A 26231-nucleotide genomic window follows, 5' to 3' on the forward strand; every position below is an offset into this window, starting at 1 on the left:
ATAACTTCTAGAAACCTAAGATCGTTGTGTTCACCGAAAAGTCGTCTGACTACAAACGAAACAAGTGAAAATGGTTCTTGGATTTTGAGAGTGCTCCAGAAACAGCAGTTATGTAGACATTTTGGTGTTAACGTGTCTAAGTATAGCAGATTATATACAAAACTTAAAGAGGTTAAAGATAAACTTGCAAGTACGTTATTGGTTTTATTAATATTGGAGTACACAGGTATGGAATTAGTCGGCTCACAAATTATATTTTCCATGAAACTACCGCGATTCCATGAACGTTGTATTATTGTGAAACTTAATTTAACCCTAGCCCTCAGAATATAAGTGAACTGGAGAGAGTCCATTGCTTGTGCGCTATACATCTGGAAGGTATTACGTTCACATGTTCATACTTTATGTACCTGTGTACCTTTTAGAAGAAGAAATAAGTAGAAATTAGAAAGAATATGAAGAGGAATATCTATACCCCGGTCAACATAGACACCAATCTGATAAAATCAGATCTCCGCTGTCCTACGTGAAGATGTGACGACGACCACTGAAGAATGACATTCAGGTGACCATTAAATTAGCCAATGGAAATGCAACTTTCAAAAAATCTGAAAGTGAATCAAATCGTTCGATACACATTCATCCTTTTCACCCACGGTGCTCTTTCTCAAAACGCAAAGATATTAGACCTCATCTGACTGGTTGATAAAATTAGCAATTATGGTAATAGCATAGGTACCAGAATATGCCTTCTAAGCGATCGCTGTCAGATCTTCATTTGGTAACAGCGGAGATCTGATTTTAATCAGTTTGGTACACAGGTACTTAAAGTATGAACAGGTGAAAGGACAGCTACATAAACGAACATTTTCCCCGTCATTTCTTCTACACTTCTGATAACATCAGTTTCTTTGACCTTCTTAACATTAACCGCAATTGTAGATTGTTGTCCAAGACTATCCGAGTATACAAACGTACAGTCTCCTGTTACTTAAAATTTGACCATCGTTTTAATGGGTATTACACACACTTCTAGTAAACAGACACATACGCGTGTGCTTTGGTGCCGTTTTGGAATTTTGGAAACAACTCACCCCTTACCCTCCCAAACCTTAACTTGATCCCTTTTGCCTTGCTCGCAACCCTAAATGTTTCTGCTAATCGGCCGATTCGCGGCATTGATATTTGGCTACACTTCCCGCATGCATGTTAGCACTACTGGGACTTTATTTCAATGCCAAGAAATGTTGTTGTTTTTTTTTTTCTCCTGTGGGAGATAAAATGTTCCACACGCACAAAAAGTACAACTCGATTATAAATATGCAGCCGGAACAGGTCAATACACAAACCTGTCACAAACATGCACAAAACGTCAGTCCATTCAAGACACAAACCACCAAAAAAATCATGGAGACATCATTAGGCGTGTTTTCTTTCTGACGTTACAATATTGATGAATACGGTTTGTAGTCATAACTAAAAGTTCTACACATCAGATAAAATGTATATCGACGAAGATGGGATTCGAACCCACGCGGGGAGACCCCAATGGATTAGCAGTCCATCGCCTTAACCACTCGGCCACCTCGTCCGGTGTATTTTGATGAGTACACTATTTATGTAGGGAGTGATCTATAGCTACCTGGCCTAAACCACACACAACTTTTGTCTGATATTCACGATTCAATATATGTCTTTTTCAGACAGAAAAAAATTCTAACCATCGAACCATCCTAGCTCTAACTGATGTGCACATAAAGAACCTAGTGCATGATATTCTTTAAAAGAAGAAATATATATCTTCAGGTAAATTAAAACAATTCTCCTGGCTGGGAGAAAACTCAACATTACCCACCTACCCACCCAATAAACAGAAACAAATACATGGTCGGTCCCTTAGTGAGCAAGCATGTTCATATCAATGGATTGTTAGGCAAGGGAAAAAACTCGTACGAACATTCGTTGTATTCATCTCTTCGGTAAGTATTACATCAGATAAGTGAATATCAGTTCCATTTTTTTTTAAAGTTATAAAAATCAATGTTTTCTAACAGCAGAGCCGAGTGGCCGAGTGGTCTAAAGCGCTCTCCGTCACGGATCACTGCCATCTCACCTCTGTCTGCGTGGGTTCGAGTCTCGGGCTCGGCCAGTGTGGACATGTGAGAAAGCTTGCCGGTAGCTTCTCGTGGGTCGGTGGTTCTTTCCGGGGTTTTCCCGGGTTCTTCCTCCACCATTAATACTGGCCGCCATGTATAGCCTATCTTGTGTTGAAAAATGGCGTTAAACCCTATAACAACAACAATAACAACTAACAGCAGAGTGGCGCAGTGGAAGCGTGCTGGGCCCATAACCCAGAGGTCCGTGGATCGAAACCACGCTCTGCTAATCACTTTTATTTGGTTTTTGTTTTTTGTTTTTAATTTTAAATTCATAACATCAAATTATCATTTATCTTCAGGCACAAAAATATAAATAAAAGGCACATTCAGTAAATATGTATCTGATTTCATATATAAAATGTGGGTCAATGTAATTTACTTTTCACGCTTCAATGACGGCTTTTTTTGGTGCTAATTTGGACCTTCTACACCGTTCTAGCAATAATAAAATGTCAAATGTACATGCAGCTAAAGTGAAATAGAACAAAAGGTCAAGGTAACATTACTTTCACCCTTAAGCCATGTATTTTGTTGAGATCCTATATAGAAGTTGACACATGCATGTAAAATATTAAGTTCTTTTGTTTGGCACTGTATCAATTATTGAAGAGAATTTAAAGGTGCAGAAAACAATTTGTCAAGGACATGATACAAGCAAAGAAAAACAATGTGGCATGTAATGATATAGCATTGGAACGTTCGACAGTGATCAGGTGGACAAGCCTCCCCGTGTTTCCCACCCCACCGCCGGCATCACCCTTCCCCACCCCCAGACAAAAATGAGTGTTTGTCTCCCTGGCCCTCACTAGCTGCTAAATCCCACAGTCAGCTTGCGGTCTTCTTTGCGCTCCCTGTGAAAAATACATACTGAACCACCCCTGCGATCCCACCCAAAAGTGCCGAAAAGTTTTGACCTCTGACATGACATTGCCATATTAAAAATGGAATTTATTTTGTTTCAATTTTTCGTTAATCCATACAATATGTGCTCTTAAAAGGCAAATTTACACATTTCCAGTGATTACATGTTTCCAAACTTGATATCCTGCTCCGGAAGGAAACGGAGGCTGGTTCTCGAAAATTAAACTTTAGATGAGCCTGTAAAATAATTGTGGTGTATATGAATAGAGGTCATACAATTTGCTATCAATTTTGGGATATATAGTATTTCTTCAATTGGTCACGGTGGGGTTTGATTCTTTTGTGTCATTCTAAAGGTATACTTTCTATTATACAATTGTAAGTTTTCTGTATTTTTCGCTTTGATCTCAGGATTTGATTCACAAACAACGTCCTAAACACAAACAATTCCTGCCTTTATAAGTTATGTGAACATGAATATTTTACAACCACATGAATTATCAGAATTTAAAAAGAGAGGTTGTTCAAATACAGCCAGAAACATCGATATTCATGTTGACATTATATCAAATTTGTTCCCATGCACAAAAACATTTGTCTGTGAAACATATGGAGGACATTTAAGTGCTGCTTATTTAAGGACATGAAAAATAAGTCCCTTTCAACTTCATATTTAGAACAGTAGATAAACAGTTATCAAGAGTATAATAATAATAATAATAATAATAATAATAATAATAATAATAAATTAAGAAGAATGGCACATTTGGTTGTGAAAGTCCCATCTGATATATGCTCCTTAGTAAAACGCAATCCTCCTTTCGGATTCGCCATTTATTCAATTGTTGCAGGAGGGGGTCAATCGTTTTTCTTTTGTCGAACCAAGGGAGGCAACTAATGGAACTAGAACGTTCATTATAAACAATTGATTAGGTAGTCAACTAATGCAGCTAAGAGGTTAGTGTTGTTGTTTCCATAAAATGTTTTACCGGGGTGTACTAGACTTTATGACTGCCTTAAATCCCAAACACGCCCATATATCATTGTCATAAATAAGATGTATCAATTATTTTCTACTACTCGATATCGGATTATTTTAAACAAGGAAATGTGTCTTTCTCAATGAAACAATATGTGACTTTGCATAATCCGATCGAGAGCTATCTGCAATGTGTTGTTCGATTCAAGCTACCCTGTCTATAATTACGGCAAATTGGACATTCAGTTATTTGTGAGACGCATTGACATCGAAAGACAAACTGACTGAAGAGAGTTTTGGAGTATGAATCTCTGGTCACAAGAAATCTACGTCAGCGCGGAATGAATAGATGTGATCATGTGACTAGCTTTAGAAATACGCCCTACCTATGCTTAGGACATAACAACTTTCACGATCCAATCAGTCAACGAAATAACAAAATGTCTTTCTATGTAGTTGTGCCGAAAGTTTCAAATTTGTATGAGGTTACGTTGCCAAATAAAGAGTATAATCTAAAGTGGAATTGGCAGTGATAACTATGACTGTACTTCCTCATATTCTGACACTGTTATTGTGTAAATACCTAGCCTACCTGCACACGTTTCCGACGAAGAGATAGGTATCAAGATAAGAGAATACGGAGTGGAATTCCTATCTCCCATTCAGGATAGATACTACCCTAGAAATCGTGTGACAGACGTGACGCATTTTTGTTTTGGATATTTAATTTTGATTGTTTGTTATTTTTTAAATATTTATTATTTGTTATTTCATGTTTTATTTCGTATTCTAGAGAAATTATTTGTTACATTTTACAATACTTGCTGGTTTTACATCTTTTCTAGTACTTAGGTTAAGAACATAGATTTGTAATATTATGTAAAATACAGTTTTCCAAAAGAGATAAAATCTTAGCCCTACAGTCGGAAGCATCAAACTGTAAGTGACCATTAGTTCGTTAAGTTATTGCATGATAATCAAGTAAAGGTGCGCTCTTTTTGTCTTGACCCGGGTCGCATGATGACAGATTGCACAGATTTCGTGTGCCACAAGTGTTGGAAACAGCGTCATGTTCCTAGGAAGTACAAAAGGCCAAGCTCTGACAATTGTGGAAATTTTCTTTATTTGTGTTCATGTGGGAAATATGACTTAAGAAATACAACTGCCTAAAGATGTTACATGCTAAATGATTAAATTGAAGAAATTAATTACCGACTTGCTGACGTTGCCACAAAGGAAGATAGATTGGGGATTCAAGTTGTAGAAGATGATGAACACGAGGTTGATGAAGTAATACAGGGTGCAGATGGTGAAGAAAGAGGTGATGAAACTGATCAAGAAAAAGCTTTTAACAGAGTCAACCATTCATACTGGTATCTCTTTTACGACAATTCGGGTTTGGTGACAGTTTTATTTAATGGATACAAATATTTTATATTGAAATTAGAAACAGTGTTAAATGCATTTAATGAAAGCCTTTTCAATTAAACATTCAGTCCTCCAAAGTTGCCCTATACTAACTATACTATATTTATTTGAAGCGGAACATTTAGGGCTCGCTATAATTATAAATTATTATGTCAATGTTGCTCTATTTCTATTGTCTAGCAGTACAAGTAAAGTCTTTCAACATGCCGATGGTACAACCATGACATTAGCAAAGAAAGAATCTATTAATCAATCATTTATTGTACTTGGTTTATATTGTAAAGGATCTGGTTCAAAAGGGAATAAAGAAAACAAACGGAACTTTTATTTAATTCATCAGGCAGTCTCTGTTGAATTCTGCAGACAGCTCCAATTTCAACATTGTGATCACGTTATCTTAATTTTGGGAACTAGTGCTGGAGCTCAGTTAGAATAACACTTTGTCTAAAATTAAAACTTATTACACAGAGGTGATACTAAATTGTATGACTTCTGTTCATGTATAGCACAAATGTTTTACTCGCTTTTAAGTAGCTTGATTTTCCGTAAACCAGCCGCTGTTTCCTTTTGGAGTAGGGTATTTTGTTTTGGAAACATTTACTCACTAGAAAAAATACATTTGCCACTCTAGTATCACCCTTAACGTTCAACTGGTATTATATATAGCATTACCGATAGAGAACGGCCTTATCAGAGAGAAGTTTTAATCGGAAAGAATGGTGTTAGATGCACACTGCATTTAACACTGTCTTTAATATCGGCTGAATAAAAATTTGACCAAATCCAAAATTTATGTGAATGAGACAAACTTTTGACTCTGTCAAAAACGTTGCTTTTATCAATTTTTAAGGTATATCCCTCGATGTTGTCCCTCTAGGTCATAGCAATGACATCTCCTACAGTGAATGTTGTATCAGCAATATCCCTTCAAACTATAGAGCATGTCTGAATTAGAGGCATAATTTTGGGTAATACCCATTTCAAACCATGAGCCATAACCCTCGTCAAAATAGTATCATCTACATTAAATAGTCTCATAGGTCGCCAATATTTCCAGCTTCTTTAGTCGCTCTTGGTGTTGTAAAAAATGATATTGTATCAAATCTCACTGTCCATGACGTAATTGATTCCTTGTTAACGATCTGAAGAAGAAAAAATCTCTAACAGGTTATCATATTCATAATTTAAAACGTTGTAAAATACAACTACTTTATCGATTTAACCAGACCAAAATATCTAATTTTAGACATTATATTTATAGCTGCATGTATTTTATCAACCCTTGTATGACCCTACTCAAATACGTATCATCAGCAGGTACGGATGAATTTACCAAGATTAAAACTGATTCTTTACAACTCTCATCATCTGTGCTCGATAATTACAAAATACAATAAAACTTATAAATGTATTTTAATATTTGATTTTCATTTGAAACAAGTGAGCCAAAGTCATCAATGGATTCATTAATAACATTTCGCTTTTGTTGATATTTTTCAGGATTTTTTTATAAAGTATTTGCTATTTGCGTCACTTTCAATCACCAAACTGGATTAAAATCTCGGTATAACACCTCAAAACAATCTTATTTCTTAGTCACTTCATTGTTGTTCGAGTTCTTCCTATGTATTGATATCAAATGAATCTTTAGCGGTAAATTTTACAGAAAATAGAATCATTTTGTCTTGACATCTATACAATTCTTGGAAACTTTCTTTCTTTCTCTTCGTACTGTATAGGAGCGAGAATTCTTACTTTTATATTTTGCATTATCCACTAAGTGAGTTGTTCACTAAAATATTTTACTCTTTCCCTCAATAATAATAGATTTCACTCTACATACCTATTCATCATTACAAACATTATCTAATTTAAGTAAGTGCCTAATTTCTTCGTTGCATGTAGTTATTTTAGGATCGATCTCATAATGATGTACATGCATAACAAAATATTTTGCATACCAATATATAATTTGGAGGAATTTAAGATATAATCCATCCTGCACTGCCATAGTTCGCATAGTACCATTCTCTCTTGATCTCCAAAGATCGTAAATATTGCTATCAACTGTAATTATGAAGCTCTCGAATAGCAATATCATCGATACGTATGTGTTTGTTATGCTGATCAATTGCAGCTATTGTAACCACCTACCAAGGTAGTGCTATAACTCGTATTGGTCTCCACAATTGTTGCACACGGTATTAGTGGATCAGATACTGTTTTATATGCAACGTGCACTCCATAAAGTCGGCATTTGGATATAACTTCTAGAAACCTAAGATCGTTGTGTTCACCGAAAAGTCGTCTGACTACAAACGAAACAAGTGAAAATGGTTCTTGGATTTTGAGAGTGCTCCAGAAACAGCAGTTATGTAGACATTTTGGTGTTAACGTGTCTAAGTATAGCAGATTATATACAAAACTTAAAGAGGTTAAAGATAAACTTGCAAGTACGTTATTGGTTTTATTAATATTGGAGTACACAGGTATGGAATTAGTCGGCTCACAAATTATATTTTCCATGAAACTACCGCGATTCCATGAACGTTGTATTATTGTGAAACTTAATTTAACCCTAGCCCTCAGAATATAAGTGAACTGGAGAGAGTCCATTGCTTGTGCGCTATACATCTGGAAGGTATTACGTTCACATGTTCATACTTTATGTACCTGTGTACCTTTTAGAAGAAGAAATAAGTAGAAATTAGAAAGAATATGAAGAGGAATATCTATACCCCGGTCAACATAGACACCAATCTGATAAAATCAGATCTCCGCTGTCCTACGTGAAGATGTGACGACGACCACTGAAGAATGACATTCAGGTGACCATTAAATTAGCCAATGGAAATGCAACTTTCAAAAAATCTGAAAGTGAATCAAATCGTTCGATACACATTCATCCTTTTCACCCACGGTGCTCTTTCTCAAAACGCAAAGATATTAGACCTCATCTGACTGGTTGATAAAATTAGCAATTATGGTAATAGCATAGGTACCAGAATATGCCTTCTAAGCGATCGCTGTCAGATCTTCATTTGGTAACAGCGGAGATCTGATTTTAATCAGTTTGGTACACAGGTACTTAAAGTATGAACAGGTGAAAGGACAGCTACATAAACGAACATTTTCCCCGTCATTTCTTCTACACTTCTGATAACATCAGTTTCTTTGACCTTCTTAACATTAACCGCAATTGTAGATTGTTGTCCAAGACTATCCGAGTATACAAACGTACAGTCTCCTGTTACTTAAAATTTGACCATCGTTTTAATGGGTATTACACACACTTCTAGTAAACAGACACATACGCGTGTGCTTTGGTGCCGTTTTGGAATTTTGGAAACAACTCACCCCTTACCCTCCCAAACCTTAACTTGATCCCTTTTGCCTTGCTCGCAACCCTAAATGTTTCTGCTAATCGGCCGATTCGCGGCATTGATATTTGGCTACACTTCCCGCATGCATGTTAGCACTACTGGGACTTTATTTCAATGCCAAGAAATGTTGTTGTTTTTTTTTTTCTCCTGTGGGAGATAAAATGTTCCACACGCACAAAAAGTACAACTCGATTATAAATATGCAGCCGGAACAGGTCAATACACAAACCTGTCACAAACATGCACAAAACGTCAGTCCATTCAAGACACAAACCACCAAAAAAATCATGGAGACATCATTAGGCGTGTTTTCTTTCTGACGTTACAATATTGATGAATACGGTTTGTAGTCATAACTAAAAGTTCTACACATCAGATAAAATGTATATCGACGAAGATGGGATTCGAACCCACGCGGGGAGACCCCAATGGATTAGCAGTCCATCGCCTTAACCACTCGGCCACCTCGTCCGGTGTATTTTGATGAGTACACTATTTATGTAGGGAGTGATCTATAGCTACCTGGCCTAAACCACACACAACTTTTGTCTGATATTCACGATTCAATATATGTCTTTTTCAGACAGAAAAAAATTCTAACCATCGAACCATCCTAGCTCTAACTGATGTGCACATAAAGAACCTAGTGCATGATATTCTTTAAAAGAAGAAATATATATCTTCAGGTAAATTAAAACAATTCTTCTGGCTGGGAGAAAACTCAACATTACCCACCTACCCACCCAATAAACAGAAACAAATACATGGTCGGTCCCTTAGTGAGCAAGCATGTTCATATCAATGGATTGTTAGGCAAGGGAAAAAACTCGTACGAACATTCGTTGTATTCATCTCTTCGGTAAGTATTACATCAGATAAGTGAATATCAGTTCCATTTTTTTTAAAGTTATAAAAATCAATGTTTTCTAACAGCAGAGCCGAGTGGCCGAGTGGTCTAAAGCGCTCTCCGTCACGGATCACTGCCATCTCACCTCTGTCTGCGTGGGTTCGAGTCTCGGGCTCGGCCAGTGTGGACATGTGAGAAAGCTTGCCGGTAGCTTCTCGTGGGTCGGTGGTTCTTTCCGGGGTTTTCCCGGGTTCTTCCTCCACCATTAATACTGGCCGCCATGTATAGCCTATCTTGTGTTGAAAAATGGCGTTAAACCCTATAACAACAACAATAACAACTAACAGCAGAGTGGCGCAGTGGAAGCGTGCTGGGCCCATAACCCAGAGGTCCGTGGATCGAAACCACGCTCTGCTAATCACTTTTATTTGGTTTTTGTTTTTTGTTTTTAATTTTAAATTCATAACATCAAATTATCATTTATCTTCAGGCACAAAAATATAAATAAAAGGCACATTCAGTAAATATGTATCTGATTTCATATATAAAATGTGGGTCAATGTAATTTACTTTTCACGCTTCAATGACGGCTTTTTTTGGTGCTAATTTGGACCTTCTACACCGTTCTAGCAATAATAAAATGTCAAATGTACATGCAGCTAAAGTGAAATAGAACAAAAGGTCAAGGTAACATTACTTTCACCCTTAAGCCATGTATTTTGTTGAGATCCTATATAGAAGTTGATACATGCATGTAAAATATTAAGTTCTTTTCTTTGGCACTGTATCAATTATTGTAGAGAATTTAAAGGTACAGAAAACAATTTGTCAAGGACATGATACAAGCAAAAGAAAAACAATGTGGCATGTAATGATATAGCATTGGAACGTTCGACAGTGATCAGGTGGACAAGCCTCCCCGTGTTTCCCACCCCACCGCCGGCATCACCCTTCCCCACCCCCAGACAAAAATGAGTGTTTGTCTCCCTGGCCCTCACTAGCTGCTAAATCCCACAGTCAGCTTGCGGTCTTCTTTGCGCTCCCTGTGAAAAATACATACTGAACCACCCCTGCGATCCCACCCAAAAGTGCCGAAAAGTTTTGACCTCTGACATGACATTGCCATATTAAAAATGGAATTTATTTTGTTTCAATTTTTCGTTAATCCATACAATATGTGCTCTTAAAAGGCAAATTTACACATTTCCAGTGATTACATGTTTCCAAACTTGATATCCTGCTCCGGAAGGAAACGGAGGCTGGTTCTCGAAAATTAAACTTTAGATGAGCCTGTAAAATAATTGTGGTGTATATGAATAGAGGTCATACAATTTGCTATCAATTTTGGGATATATAGTATTTCTTCAATTGGTCACGGTGGGGTTTGATTCTTTTGTGTCATTCTAAAGGTATACTTTCTATTATACAATTGTAAGTTTTCTGTATTTTTCGCTTTGATCTCAGGATTTGATTCACAAACAACGTCCTAAACACAAACAATTCCTGCCTTTATAAGTTATGTGAACATGAATATTTTACAACCACATGAATTATCAGAATTTAAAAAGAGAGGTTGTTCAAATACAGCCAGAAACATCGATATTCATGTTGACATTATATCAAATGTGTTCCCATGCACAAAAACATTTGTCTGTGAAACATATGGAGGACATTTAAGTGCTGCTTATTTAAGGACATGAAAAATAAGTCCCTTTCAACTTCATATTTAGAACAGTAGATAAACAGTTATCAAGAGTATAATAATAATAATAATAATAATAATAATAATAATAATAAATTAAGAAGAATGGCACATTTGGTTGTGAAAGTCCCATCTGATATATGCTCCTTAGTAAAACGCAATCCTCCTTTCGGATTCGCCATTTATTCAATTGTTGCAGGAGGGGGTCAATCGTTTTTCTTTTGTCGAACCAAGGGAGGCAACTAATGGAACTAGAGCGTTCATTATAAACAATTGATTAGGTAGTCAACTAATGCAGCTAAGAGGTTAGTGTTGTTGTTTCCATAAAATGTTTTACCGGGGTGTACTAGACTTTATGACTGCCTTAAATCCCAAACACGCCCATATATCATTGTCATAAATAAGATGTATCAATTATTTTCTACTACTCGATATCGGATTATTTTAAACAAGGAAATGTGTCTTTCTCAATGAAACAATATGTGACTTTGCATAATCCGATCGAGAGCTATCTGCAATGTGTTATTCGATTCAAGCTACCCTGTCTATAATTACGGCAAATTGGACATTCAGTTATTTGTGAGACGCATTGACATCGAAAGACAAACTGACTGAAGAGAGTTTTGGAGTATGAATCTCTGGTCACAAGAAATCTACGTCAGCGCGGAATGAATAGATGTGATCATGTGACTAGCTTTAGAAATACGCCCTACCTATGCTTAGGACATAACAACTTTCACGATCCAATCAGTCAACGAAAAAACAAAATGTCTTTCTATGTAGTTGTGCCGAAAGTTTCAAATTTGTATGAGGTTACGTTGCCAAATAAAGAGTATAATCTAAAGTGGAATTGGCAGTGATAACTATGACTGTACTTCCCCATATTCTGACACTATTACTGTGTAAATACCTCGCCTACCTGCACACGTTTCCGACGAAGAGATAGGTATCAAGATAAGAGAATACGGAGTGGAATTCCTATCTCCCATTCAGGATAGATACTACCCTAGAAATCGTGTGACAGACGTGACGCATTTTTGTTTTGGATATTTAATTTTGATTGTTTGTTATTTTTTAAATATTTATTATTTGTTATTTCATGTTTTATTTCGTATTCTAGAGAAATTATTTGTTACATTTTACAATACTTGCTGGTTTTACATCTTTTCTAGTACTTAGGTTAAGAACATAGATTTGTAATATTATGTAAAATACAGTTTTCCAAAAGAGATAAAATCTTAGCCCTACAGTCGGAAGCATCAAACTGTAAGTGACCATTAGTTCGTTAAGTTATTGCATGATAATCAAGTGAAGGTGCGCTCTTTTTGTCTTGACCCGGGTCGCATGATGACAGATTGCACAGATTTCGTGTGCCACAAGTGTTGGAAACAGCGTCATGTTCCTAGGAAGTACAAAAGGCAAAGCTCTGACAATTGTGGAAATTTTCTTTATTTGTGTTCATGTGGGAAATATGACTTAAGAAATACAACTGCCTAAAGATGTTACATGCTAAATGATTAAATTGAAGAAATTAATTACCGAATTGCTAACGTTGCCACAAAGGAAGACAGATTGGGGATTCAAGTTGTAGAAGATGATGAACACGAGGTTGATGAAGTAATACAGGGTGCAGATGGTGAAGAAAGAGGTGATGAAACTGATCAAGAAAAAGCTTTTCACAGAGTCAACCATTCATACTGGTATCTCTTTTACGACAATTCGGGTTTGGTGACAGTTTTATTTAATGGATACAAATATTTTATATTGAAATTAGAAACAGTGTTAAATGCATTTAATGAAAGCCTTTTCAATTAAACATTCAGTCCTCCAAAGTTGCCCTATACTAACTATACTATATTTATTTGAAGCGGAACATTTAGGGCTCGCTATAATTATAAATTATTATGTCAATGTTGCTCTATTTCTATTGTCTAGCAGTACAAGTAAAGTCTTTCAACATGCCGATGGTACAACCATGACATTAGCAAAGAAAGAATCTATTAATCAATCATTTATTGTACTTGGTTTATATTGTAAAGGATCTGGTTCAAAAGGGAATAAAGAAAACAAACGGAACTTTTATTTAATTCATCAGGCAGTCTCTGTTGAATTCTGCAGACAGCTCCAATTTCAACATTGTGATCACGTTATCTTAATTTTGGGAACTAGTGCTGGAGCTCAGTTAGAATAACACTTTGTCTAAAATTAAAACTTATTACACAGAGGTGATACTAAATTGTATGACTTCTGTTCATGTATAGCACAAATGTTTTACTCGCTTTTAAGTAGCTTGATTTTCCGTAAACCAGCCGCTGTTTCCTTTTGGAGTAGGGTATTTTGTTTTGGAAACATTTACTCACTAGAAAAAATACATTTGCCACTCTAGTATCACCCTTAACGTTCAACTGGTATTATATATAGCATTACCGATAGAGAACGGCCTTATCAGAGAGAAGTTTTAATCGGAAAGAATGGTGTTAGATGCACACTGCATTTAACACTGTCTTTAATATCGGCTGAATAAAAATTTGACCAAATCCAAAATTTATGTGAATGAGACAAACTTTTGACTCTGTCAAAAACGTTGCTTTTATCAATTTTTAAGGTATATCCCTCGATGTTGTCCCTCTAGGTCATAGCAATGACATCTCCTACAGTGAATGTTGTATCAGCAATATCCCTTCAAACTATAGAGCATGTCTGAATTAGAGGCATAATTTTGGGTAATACCCATTTCAAACCATGAGCCATAACCCTCGTCAAAATAGTATCATCTACATTAAATAGTCTCATAGGTCGCCAATATTTCCAGCTTCTTTAGTCGCTCTTGGTGTTGTAAAAAATGATATTGTATCAAATCTCACTGTCCATGACGTAATTGATTCCTTGTTAACGATCTGAAGAAGAAAAAATCTCTAACAGGTTATCATATTCATAATTTAAAACGTTGTAAAATACAACTACTTTATCGATTTAACCAGACCAAAATATCTAATTTTAGACATTATATTTATAGCTGCATGTATTTTATCAACCCTTGTATGACCCTACTCAAATACGTATCATCAGCAGGTACGGATGAATTTACCAAGATTAAAACTGATTCTTTACAACTCTCATCATCTGTGCTCGATAATTACAAAATACAATAAAACTTATAAATGTATTTTAATATTTGATTTTCATTTGAAACAAGTGAGCCAAAGTCATCAATGGATTCATTAATAACATTTCGCTTTTGTTGATATTTTTCAGGATTTTTTTATAAAGTATTTGCTATTTGCGTCACTTTCAATCACCAAACTGGATTAAAATCTCGGTATAACACCTCAAAACAATCTTATTTCTTAGTCACTTCATTGTTGTTCGAGTTCTTCCTATGTATTGATATCAAATGAATCTTTAGCGGTAAATTTTACAGAAAATAGAATCATTTTGTCTTGACATCTATACAATTCTTGGAAACTTTCTTTCTTTCTCTTCGTACTGTATAGGAGCGAGAATTCTTACTTTTATATTTTGCATTATCCACTAAGTGAGTTGTTCACTAAAATATTTTACTCTTTCCCTCAATAATAATAGATTTCACTCTACATACCTATTCATCATTACAAACATTATCTAATTTAAGTAAGTGCCTAATTTCTTCGTTGCATGTAGTTATTTTAGGATCGATCTCATAATGATGTACATGCATAACAAAATATTTTGCATACCAATATATAATTTGGAGGAATTTAAGATATAATCCATCCTGCACTGCCATAGTTCGCATAGTACCATTCTCTCTTGATCTCCAAAGATCGTAAATATTGCTATCAACTGTAATTATGAAGCTCTCGAATAGCAATATCATCGATACGTATGTGTTTGTTATGCTGATCAATTGCAGCTATTGTAACCACCTACCAAGGTAGTGCTATAACTCGTATTGGTCTCCACAATTGTTGCACACGGTATTAGTGGATCAGATACTGTTTTATATGCAACGTGCACTCCATAAAGTCGGCATTTGGATATAACTTCTAGAAACCTAAGATCGTTGTGTTCACCGAAAAGTCGTCTGACTACAAACGAAACAAGTGAAAATGGTTCTTGGATTTTGAGAGTGCTCCAGAAACAGCAGTTATGTAGACATTTTGGTGTTAACGTGTCTAAGTATAGCAGATTATATACAAAACTTAAAGAGGTTAAAGATAAACTTGCAAGTACGTTATTGGTTTTATTAATATTGGAGTACACAGGTATGGAATTAGTCGGCTCACAAATTATATTTTCCATGAAACTACCGCGATTCCATGAACGTTGTATTATTGTGAAACTTAATTTAACCCTAGCCCTCAGAATATAAGTGAACTGGAGAGAGTCCATTGCTTGTGCGCTATACATCTGGAAGGTATTACGTTCACATGTTCATACTTTATGTACCTGTGTACCTTTTAGAAGAAGAAATAAGTAGAAATTAGAAAGAATATGAAGAGGAATATCTATACCCCGGTCAACATAGACACCAATCTGATAAAATCAGATCTCCGCTGTCCTACGTGAAGATGTGACGACGACCACTGAAGAATGACATTCAGGTGACCATTAAATTAGCCAATGGAAATGCAACTTTCAAAAAATCTGAAAGTGAATCAAATCGTTCGATACACATTCATCCTTTTCACCCACGGTGCTCTTTCTCAAAACGCAAAGATATTAGACCTCATCTGACTGGTTGATAAAATTAGCAATTATGGTAATAGCATAGGTACCAGAATATGCCTTCTAAGCGATCGCTGTCAGATCTTCATTTGGTAACAGCGGAGATCTGATTTTAATCAGTTTGGTACACAGGTACTTAAAGTATGAACAGGTGAAAGGACAGCTACATAAACGAACATTTTCCCCGTCATTTCTTCTACACTTCTGATAACATCAGTTTCTTTGACCTTCTTAACATTAACCGCAATTGTAGATTGTTGTCCAAGACTATCCGAGTATACAAACGTACAGTCTCCTGTTACTTAAAATTTGACCATCGTTTTAATGGGTATTACACACACTTCTAGTAAACAGACACATACGCGTGTGCTTTGGTGCCGTTTTGGAATTTTGGAAACAACTCACCCCTTACCCTCCCAAACCTTAACTTGATCCCTTTTGCCTTGCTCGCAACCCTAAATGTTTCTGCTAATCGGCCGATTCGCGGCATTGATATTTGGCTACACTTCCCGCATGCATGTTAGCACTACTGGGACTTTATTTCAATGCCAAGAAATGTTGTTGTTTTTTTTTTTCTCCTGTGGGAGATAAAATGTTCCACACGCACAAAAAGTACAACTCGATTATAAATATGCAGCCGGAACAGGTCAATACACAAACCTGTCACAAACATGCACAAAACGTCAGTCCATTCAAGACACAAACCACCAAAAAAATCATGGAGACATCATTAGGCGTGTTTTCTTTCTGACGTTACAATATTGATGAATACGGTTTGTAGTCATAACTAAAAGTTCTACACATCAGATAAAATGTATATCGACGAAGATGGGATTCGAACCCACGCGGGGAGACCCCAATGGATTAGCAGTCCATCGCCTTAACCACTCGGCCACCTCGTCCGGTGTATTTTGATGAGTACACTATTTATGTAGGGAGTGATCTATAGCTACCTGGCCTAAACCACACACAACTTTTGTCTGATATTCACGATTCAATATATGTCTTTTTCAGACAGAAAAAAATTCTAACCATCGAACCATCCTAGCTCTAACTGATGTGCACATAAAGAACCTAGTGCATGATATTCTTTAAAAGAAGAAATATATATCTTCAGGTAAATTAAAACAATTCTTCTGGCTGGGAGAAAACTCAACATTACCCACCTACCCACCCAATAAACAGAAACAAATACATGGTCGGTCCCTTAGTGAGCAAGCATGTTCATATCAATGGATTGTTAGGCAAGGGAAAAAACTCGTACGAACATTCGTTGTATTCATCTCTTCGGTAAGTATTACATCAGATAAGTGAATATCAGTTCCATTTTTTTTAAAGTTATAAAAATCAATGTTTTCTAACAGCAGAGCCGAGTGGCCGAGTGGTCTAAAGCGCTCTCCGTCACGGATCACTGCCATCTCACCTCTGTCTGCGTGGGTTCGAGTCTCGGGCTCGGCCAGTGTGGACATGTGAGAAAGCTTGCCGGTAGCTTCTCGTGGGTCGGTGGTTCTTTCCGGGGTTTTCCCGGGTTCTTCCTCCACCATTAATACTGGCCGCCATGTATAGCCTATCTTGTGTTGAAAAATGGCGTTAAACCCTATAACAACAACAATAACAACTAACAGCAGAGTGGCGCAGTGGAAGCGTGCTGGGCCCATAACCCAGAGGTCCGTGGATCGAAACCACGCTCTGCTAATCACTTTTATTTGGTTTTTGTTTTTTGTTTTTAATTTTAAATTCATAACATCAAATTATCATTTATCTTCAGGCACAAAAATATAAATAAAAGGCACATTCAGTAAATATGTATCTGATTTCATATATAAAATGTGGGTCAATGTAATTTACTTTTCACGCTTCAATGACGGCTTTTTTTGGTGCTAATTTGGACCTTCTACACCGTTCTAGCAATAATAAAATGTCAAATGTACATGCAGCTAAAGTGAAATAGAACAAAAGGTCAAGGTAACATTACTTTCACCCTTAAGCCATGTATTTTGTTGAGATCCTATATAGAAGTTGATACATGCATGTAAAATATTAAGTTCTTTTCTTTGGCACTGTATCAATTATTGTAGAGAATTTAAAGGTACAGAAAACAATTTGTCAAGGACATGATACAAGCAAAAGAAAAACAATGTGGCATGTAATGATATAGCATTGGAACGTTCGACAGTGATCAGGTGGACAAGCCTCCCCGTGTTTCCCACCCCACCGCCGGCATCACCCTTCCCCACCCCCAGACAAAAATGAGTGTTTGTCTCCCTGGCCCTCACTAGCTGCTAAATCCCACAGTCAGCTTGCGGTCTTCTTTGCGCTCCCTGTGAAAAATACATACTGAACCACCCCTGCGATCCCACCCAAAAGTGCCGAAAAGTTTTGACCTCTGACATGACATTGCCATATTAAAAATGGAATTTATTTTGTTTCAATTTTTCGTTAATCCATACAATATGTGCTCTTAAAAGGCAAATTTACACATTTCCAGTGATTACATGTTTCCAAACTTGATATCCTGCTCCGGAAGGAAACGGAGGCTGGTTCTCGAAAATTAAACTTTAGATGAGCCTGTAAAATAATTGTGGTGTATATGAATAGAGGTCATACAATTTGCTATCAATTTTGGGATATATAGTATTTCTTCAATTGGTCACGGTGGGGTTTGATTCTTTTGTGTCATTCTAAAGGTATACTTTCTATTATACAATTGTAAGTTTTCTGTATTTTTCGCTTTGATCTCAGGATTTGATTCACAAACAACGTCCTAAACACAAACAATTCCTGCCTTTATAAGTTATGTGAACATGAATATTTTACAACCACATGAATTATCAGAATTTAAAAAGAGAGGTTGTTCAAATACAGCCAGAAACATCGATATTCATGTTGACATTATATCAAATGTGTTCCCATGCACAAAAACATTTGTCTGTGAAACATATGGAGGACATTTAAGTGCTGCTTATTTAAGGACATGAAAAATAAGTCCCTTTCAACTTCATATTTAGAACAGTAGATAAACAGTTATCAAGAGTATAATAATAATAATAATAATAATAATAATAATAATAATAAATTAAGAAGAATGGCACATTTGGTTGTGAAAGTCCCATCTGATATATGCTCCTTAGTAAAACGCAATCCTCCTTTCGGATTCGCCATTTATTCAATTGTTGCAGGAGGGGGTCAATCGTTTTTCTTTTGTCGAACCAAGGGAGGCAACTAATGGAACTAGAGCGTTCATTATAAACAATTGATTAGGTAGTCAACTAATGCAGCTAAGAGGTTAGTGTTGTTGTTTCCATAAAATGTTTTACCGGGGTGTACTAGACTTTATGACTGCCTTAAATCCCAAACACGCCCATATATCATTGTCATAAATAAGATGTATCAATTATTTTCTACTACTCGATATCGGATTATTTTAAACAAGGAAATGTGTCTTTCTCAATGAAACAATATGTGACTTTGCATAATCCGATCGAGAGCTATCTGCAATGTGTTATTCGATTCAAGCTACCCTGTCTATAATTACGGCAAATTGGACATTCAGTTATTTGTGAGACGCATTGACATCGAAAGACAAACTGACTGAAGAGAGTTTTGGAGTATGAATCTCTGGTCACAAGAAATCTACGTCAGCGCGGAATGAATAGATGTGATCATGTGACTAGCTTTAGAAATACGCCCTACCTATGCTTAGGACATAACAACTTTCACGATCCAATCAGTCAACGAAAAAACAAAATGTCTTTCTATGTAGTTGTGCCGAAAGTTTCAAATTTGTATGAGGTTACGTTGCCAAATAAAGAGTATAATCTAAAGTGGAATTGGCAGTGATAACTATGACTGTACTTCCCCATATTCTGACACTATTACTGTGTAAATACCTCGCCTACCTGCACACGTTTCCGACGAAGAGATAGGTATCAAGATAAGAGAATACGGAGTGGAATTCCTATCTCCCATTCAGGATAGATACTACCCTAGAAATCGTGTGACAGACGTGACGCATTTTTGTTTTGGATATTTAATTTTGATTGTTTGTTATTTTTTAAATATTTATTATTTGTTATTTCATGTTTTATTTCGTATTCTAGAGAAATTATTTGTTACATTTTACAATACTTGCTGGTTTTACATCTTTTCTAGTACTTAGGTTAAGAACATAGATTTGTAATATTATGTAAAATACAGTTTTCCAAAAGAGATAAAATCTTAGCCCTACAGTCGGAAGCATCAAACTGTAAGTGACCATTAGTTCGTTAAGTTATTGCATGATAATCAAGTGAAGGTGCGCTCTTTTTGTCTTGACCCGGGTCGCATGATGACAGATTGCACAGATTTCGTGTGCCACAAGTGTTGGAAACAGCGTCATGTTCCTAGGAAGTACAAAAGGCAAAGCTCTGACAATTGTGGAAATTTTCTTTATTTGTGTTCATGTGGGAAATATGACTTAAGAAATACAACTGCCTAAAGATGTTACATGCTAAATGATTAAATTGAAGAAATTAATTACCGAATTGCTAACGTTGCCACAAAGGAAGACAGATTGGGGATTCAAGTTGTAGAAGATGATGAACACGAGGTTGATGAAGTAATACAGGGTGCAGATGGTGAAGAAAGAGGTGATGAAACTGATCAAGAAAAAGCTTTTCACAGAGTCAACCATTCATACTGGTATCTCTTTTACGACAATTCGGGTTTGGTGACAGTTTTATTTAATGGATACAAATATTTTATATTGAAATTAGAAACAGTGTTAAATGCATTTAATGAAAGCCTTTTCAATTAAACATTCAGTCCTCCAAAGTTGCCCTATACTAACTATACTATATTTATTTGAAGCGGAACATTTAGGGCTCGCTATAATTATAAATTATTATGTCAATGTTGCTCTATTTCTATTGTCTAGCAGTACAAGTAAAGTCTTTCAACATGCCGATGGTACAACCATGACATTAGCAAAGAAAGAATCTATTAATCAATCATTTATTGTACTTGGTTTATATTGTAAAGGATCTGGTTCAAAAGGGAATAAAGAAAACAAACGGAACTTTTATTTAATTCATCAGGCAGTCTCTGTTGAATTCTGCAGACAGCTCCAATTTCAACATTGTGATCACGTTATCTTAATTTTGGGAACTAGTGCTGGAGCTCAGTTAGAATAACACTTTGTCTAAAATTAAAACTTATTACACAGAGGTGATACTAAATTGTATGACTTCTGTTCATGTATAGCACAAATGTTTTACTCGCTTTTAAGTAGCTTGATTTTCCGTAAACCAGCCGCTGTTTCCTTTTGGAGTAGGGTATTTTGTTTTGGAAACATTTACTCACTAGAAAAAATACATTTGCCACTCTAGTATCACCCTTAACGTTCAACTGGTATTATATATAGCATTACCGATAGAGAACGGCCTTATCAGAGAGAAGTTTTAATCGGAAAGAATGGTGTTAGATGCACACTGCATTTAACACTGTCTTTAATATCGGCTGAATAAAAATTTGACCAAATCCAAAATTTATGTGAATGAGACAAACTTTTGACTCTGTCAAAAACGTTGCTTTTATCAATTTTTAAGGTATATCCCTCGATGTTGTCCCTCTAGGTCATAGCAATGACATCTCCTACAGTGAATGTTGTATCAGCAATATCCCTTCAAACTATAGAGCATGTCTGAATTAGAGGCATAATTTTGGGTAATACCCATTTCAAACCATGAGCCATAACCCTCGTCAAAATAGTATCATCTACATTAAATAGTCTCATAGGTCGCCAATATTTCCAGCTTCTTTAGTCGCTCTTGGTGTTGTAAAAAATGATATTGTATCAAATCTCACTGTCCATGACGTAATTGATTCCTTGTTAACGATCTGAAGAAGAAAAAATCTCTAACAGGTTATCATATTCATAATTTAAAACGTTGTAAAATACAACTACTTTATCGATTTAACCAGACCAAAATATCTAATTTTAGACATTATATTTATAGCTGCATGTATTTTATCAACCCTTGTATGACCCTACTCAAATACGTATCATCAGCAGGTACGGATGAATTTACCAAGATTAAAACTGATTCTTTACAACTCTCATCATCTGTGCTCGATAATTACAAAATACAATAAAACTTATAAATGTATTTTAATATTTGATTTTCATTTGAAACAAGTGAGCCAAAGTCATCAATGGATTCATTAATAACATTTCGCTTTTGTTGATATTTTTCAGGATTTTTTTATAAAGTATTTGCTATTTGCGTCACTTTCAATCACCAAACTGGATTAAAATCTCGGTATAACACCTCAAAACAATCTTATTTCTTAGTCACTTCATTGTTGTTCGAGTTCTTCCTATGTATTGATATCAAATGAATCTTTAGCGGTAAATTTTACAGAAAATAGAATCATTTTGTCTTGACATCTATACAATTCTTGGAAACTTTCTTTCTTTCTCTTCGTACTGTATAGGAGCGAGAATTCTTACTTTTATATTTTGCATTATCCACTAAGTGAGTTGTTCACTAAAATATTTTACTCTTTCCCTCAATAATAATAGATTTCACTCTACATACCTATTCATCATTACAAACATTATCTAATTTAAGTAAGTGCCTAATTTCTTCGTTGCATGTAGTTATTTTAGGATCGATCTCATAATGATGTACATGCATAACAAAATATTTTGCATACCAATATATAATTTGGAGGAATTTAAGATATAATCCATCCTGCACTGCCATAGTTCGCATAGTACCATTCTCTCTTGATCTCCAAAGATCGTAAATATTGCTATCAACTGTAATTATGAAGCTCTCGAATAGCAATATCATCGATACGTATGTGTTTGTTATGCTGATCAATTGCAGCTATTGTAACCACCTACCAAGGTAGTGCTATAACTCGTATTGGTCTCCACAATTGTTGCACACGGTATTAGTGGATCAGATACTGTTTTATATGCAACGTGCACTCCATAAAGTCGGCATTTGGATATAACTTCTAGAAACCTAAGATCGTTGTGTTCACCGAAAAGTCGTCTGACTACAAACGAAACAAGTGAAAATGGTTCTTGGATTTTGAGAGTGCTCCAGAAACAGCAGTTATGTAGACATTTTGGTGTTAACGTGTCTAAGTATAGCAGATTATATACAAAACTTAAAGAGGTTAAAGATAAACTTGCAAGTACGTTATTGGTTTTATTAATATTGGAGTACACAGGTATGGAATTAGTCGGCTCACAAATTATATTTTCCATGAAACTACCGCGATTCCATGAACGTTGTATTATTGTGAAACTTAATTTAACCCTAGCCCTCAGAATATAAGTGAACTGGAGAGAGTCCATTGCTTGTGCGCTATACATCTGGAAGGTATTACGTTCACATGTTCATACTTTATGTACCTGTGTACCTTTTAGAAGAAGAAATAAGTAGAAATTAGAAAGAATATGAAGAGGAATATCTATACCCCGGTCAACATAGACACCAATCTGATAAAATCAGATCTCCGCTGTCCTACGTGAAGATGTGACGACGACCACTGAAGAATGACATTCAGGTGACCATTAAATTAGCCAATGGAAATGCAACTTTCAAAAAATCTGAAAGTGAATCAAATCGTTCGATACACATTCATCCTTTTCACCCACGGTGCTCTTTCTCAAAACGCAAAGATATTAGACCTCATCTGACTGGTTGATAAAATTAGCAATTATGGTAATAGCATAGGTACCAGAATATGCCTTCTAAGCGATCGCTGTCAGATCTTCATTTGGTAACAGCGGAGATCTGATTTTAATCAGTTTGGTACACAGGTACTTAAAGTATGAACAGGTGAAAGGACAGCTACATAAACGAACATTTTCCCCGTCATTTCTTCTACACTTCTGATAACATCAGTTTCTTTGACCTTCTTAACATTAACCGCAATTGTAGATTGTTGTCCAAGACTATCCGAGTATACAAACGTACAGTCTCCTGTTACTTAAAATTTGACCATCGTTTTAATGGGTATTACACACACTTCTAGTAAACAGACACATACGCATGTGCTTTGGTGCCGTTTTGGAATTTTGGAAACAACTCACCCCTTACCCTCCCAAACCTTAACTTGATCCCTTTTGCCTTGCTCGCAACCCTAAATGTTTCTGCTAATCGGCCGATTCGCGGCATTGATATTTGGCTACACTTCCCGCATGCATGTTAGCACTACTGGGACTTTATTTCAATGCCAAGAAATGTTGTTGTTTTTTTTTCTCCTGTGGGAGATAAAATGTTCCACACGCACAAAAAGTACAACTCGATTATAAATATGCAGCCGGAACAGGTCAATACACAAACCTGTCACAAACATGCACAAAACGTCAGTCCATTCAAGACACAAACCACCAAAAAAAATCATGGAGACATCATTAGGCGTGTTTTCTTTCTGACGTGACGATATCACATTACAATATTGATGAATACGGTTTGTAGTCATAACTAAAAGTTCTACACATCAGATAAAATGTATATCGACGAAGATGGGATTCGAACCCACGCGGGGAGACCCCAATGGATTAGCAGTCCATCGCCTTAACCACTCGGCCACCTCGTCCGGTGTATTTTGATGAGTACACTATTTATGTAGGGAGTGATCTATAGCTACCTGGCCTAAACCACACACAACTTTTGTCTGATATTCACGATTCAATATATGTCTTTTTCAGACAGAAAAAAATTCTAACCATCGAACCATCCTAGCTCTAACTGATGTGCACATAAAGAACCTAGTGCATGATATTCTTTAAAAGAAGAAATATATATCTTCAGGTAAATTAAAACAATTCTTCTGGCTGGGAGAAAACTCAACATTACCCACCTACCCACCCAATAAACAGAAACAAATACATGGTCGGTCCCTTAGTGAGCAAGCATGTTCATATCAATGGATTGTTAGGCAAGGGAAAAAACTCGTACGAACATTCGTTGTATTCATCTCTTCGGTAAGTATTACATCAGATAAGTGAATATCAGTTCCATTTTTTTTAAAGTTATAAAAATCAATGTTTTCTAACAGCAGAGCCGAGTGGCCGAGTGGTCTAAAGCGCTCTCCGTCACGGATCACTGCCATCTCACCTCTGTCTGCGTGGGTTCGAGTCTCGGGCTCGGCCAGTGTGGACATGTGAGAAAGCTTGCCGGTAGCTTCTCGTGGGTCGGTGGTTCTTTCCGGGGTTTTCCCGGGTTCTTCCTCCACCATTAATACTGGCCGCCATGTATAGCCTATCTTGTGTTGAAAAATGGCGTTAAACCCTATAACAACAACAATAACAACTAACAGCAGAGTGGCGCAGTGGAAGCGTGCTGGGCCCATAACCCAGAGGTCCGTGGATCGAAACCACGCTCTGCTAATCACTTTTATTTGGTTTTTGTTTTTTGTTTTTAATTTTAAATTCATAACATCAAATTATCATTTATCTTCAGGCACAAAAATATAAATAAAAGGCACATTCAGTAAATATGTATCTGATTTCATATATAAAATGTGGGTCAATGTAATTTACTTTTCACGCTTCAATGACGGCTTTTTTTGGTGCTAATTTGGACCTTCTACACCGTTCTAGCAATAATAAAATGTCAAATGTACATGCAGCTAAAGTGAAATAGAACAAAAGGTCAAGGTAACATTACTTTCACCCTTAAGCCATGTATTTTGTTGAGATCCTATATAGAAGTTGATACATGCATGTAAAATATTAAGTTCTTTTCTTTGGCACTGTATCAATTATTGTAGAGAATTTAAAGGTACAGAAAACAATTTGTCAAGGACATGATACAAGCAAAAGAAAAACAATGTGGCATGTAATGATATAGCATTGGAACGTTCGACAGTGATCAGGTGGACAAGCCTCCCCGTGTTTCCCACCCCACCGCCGGCATCACCCTTCCCCACCCCCAGACAAAAATGAGTGTTTGTCTCCCTGGCCCTCACTAGCTGCTAAATCCCACAGTCAGCTTGCGGTCTTCTTTGCGCTCCCTGTGAAAAATACATACTGAACCACCCCTGCGATCCCACCCAAAAGTGCCGAAAAGTTTTGACCTCTGACATGACATTGCCATATTAAAAATGGAATTTATTTTGTTTCAATTTTTCGTTAATCCATACAATATGTGCTCTTAAA

The 26231-nt window shown here is 36.2% G+C and overlaps 4 non-coding genes across 4 annotated transcripts; all 4 read right to left on the reverse strand.

Annotated features, from left to right (window-relative positions):
- Positions 1 to 1509: 1509 nt before the first annotated feature.
- Trnas-gcu (transfer RNA serine (anticodon GCU)) lies at positions 1510 to 1591 on the reverse strand. Its single transcript has one exon. It is a non-coding gene; the product is annotated as a tRNA-Ser (tRNA).
- A 7608-nt stretch (positions 1592 to 9199) lies between these two features.
- On the reverse strand, positions 9200 to 9281 carry Trnas-gcu (transfer RNA serine (anticodon GCU)). The gene has a single exon. It is a non-coding gene; the product is annotated as a tRNA-Ser (tRNA).
- A 7605-nt stretch (positions 9282 to 16886) lies between these two features.
- Positions 16887 to 16968, reverse strand: Trnas-gcu (transfer RNA serine (anticodon GCU)). The gene has a single exon. It is a non-coding gene; the product is annotated as a tRNA-Ser (tRNA).
- A 7617-nt stretch (positions 16969 to 24585) lies between these two features.
- On the reverse strand, positions 24586 to 24667 carry Trnas-gcu (transfer RNA serine (anticodon GCU)). The gene has a single exon. It is a non-coding gene; the product is annotated as a tRNA-Ser (tRNA).
- Positions 24668 to 26231: the final 1564 nt, after the last annotated feature.

The sequence above is a fragment of the Sinohyriopsis cumingii genome, unplaced genomic scaffold (genome assembly GCF_028554795.1).
Source record: "Sinohyriopsis cumingii isolate HCF-2022 unplaced genomic scaffold, ASM2855479v2 utg000646l, whole genome shotgun sequence".
Taxonomy (NCBI): domain Eukaryota; kingdom Metazoa; phylum Mollusca; class Bivalvia; order Unionida; family Unionidae; genus Sinohyriopsis; species Sinohyriopsis cumingii.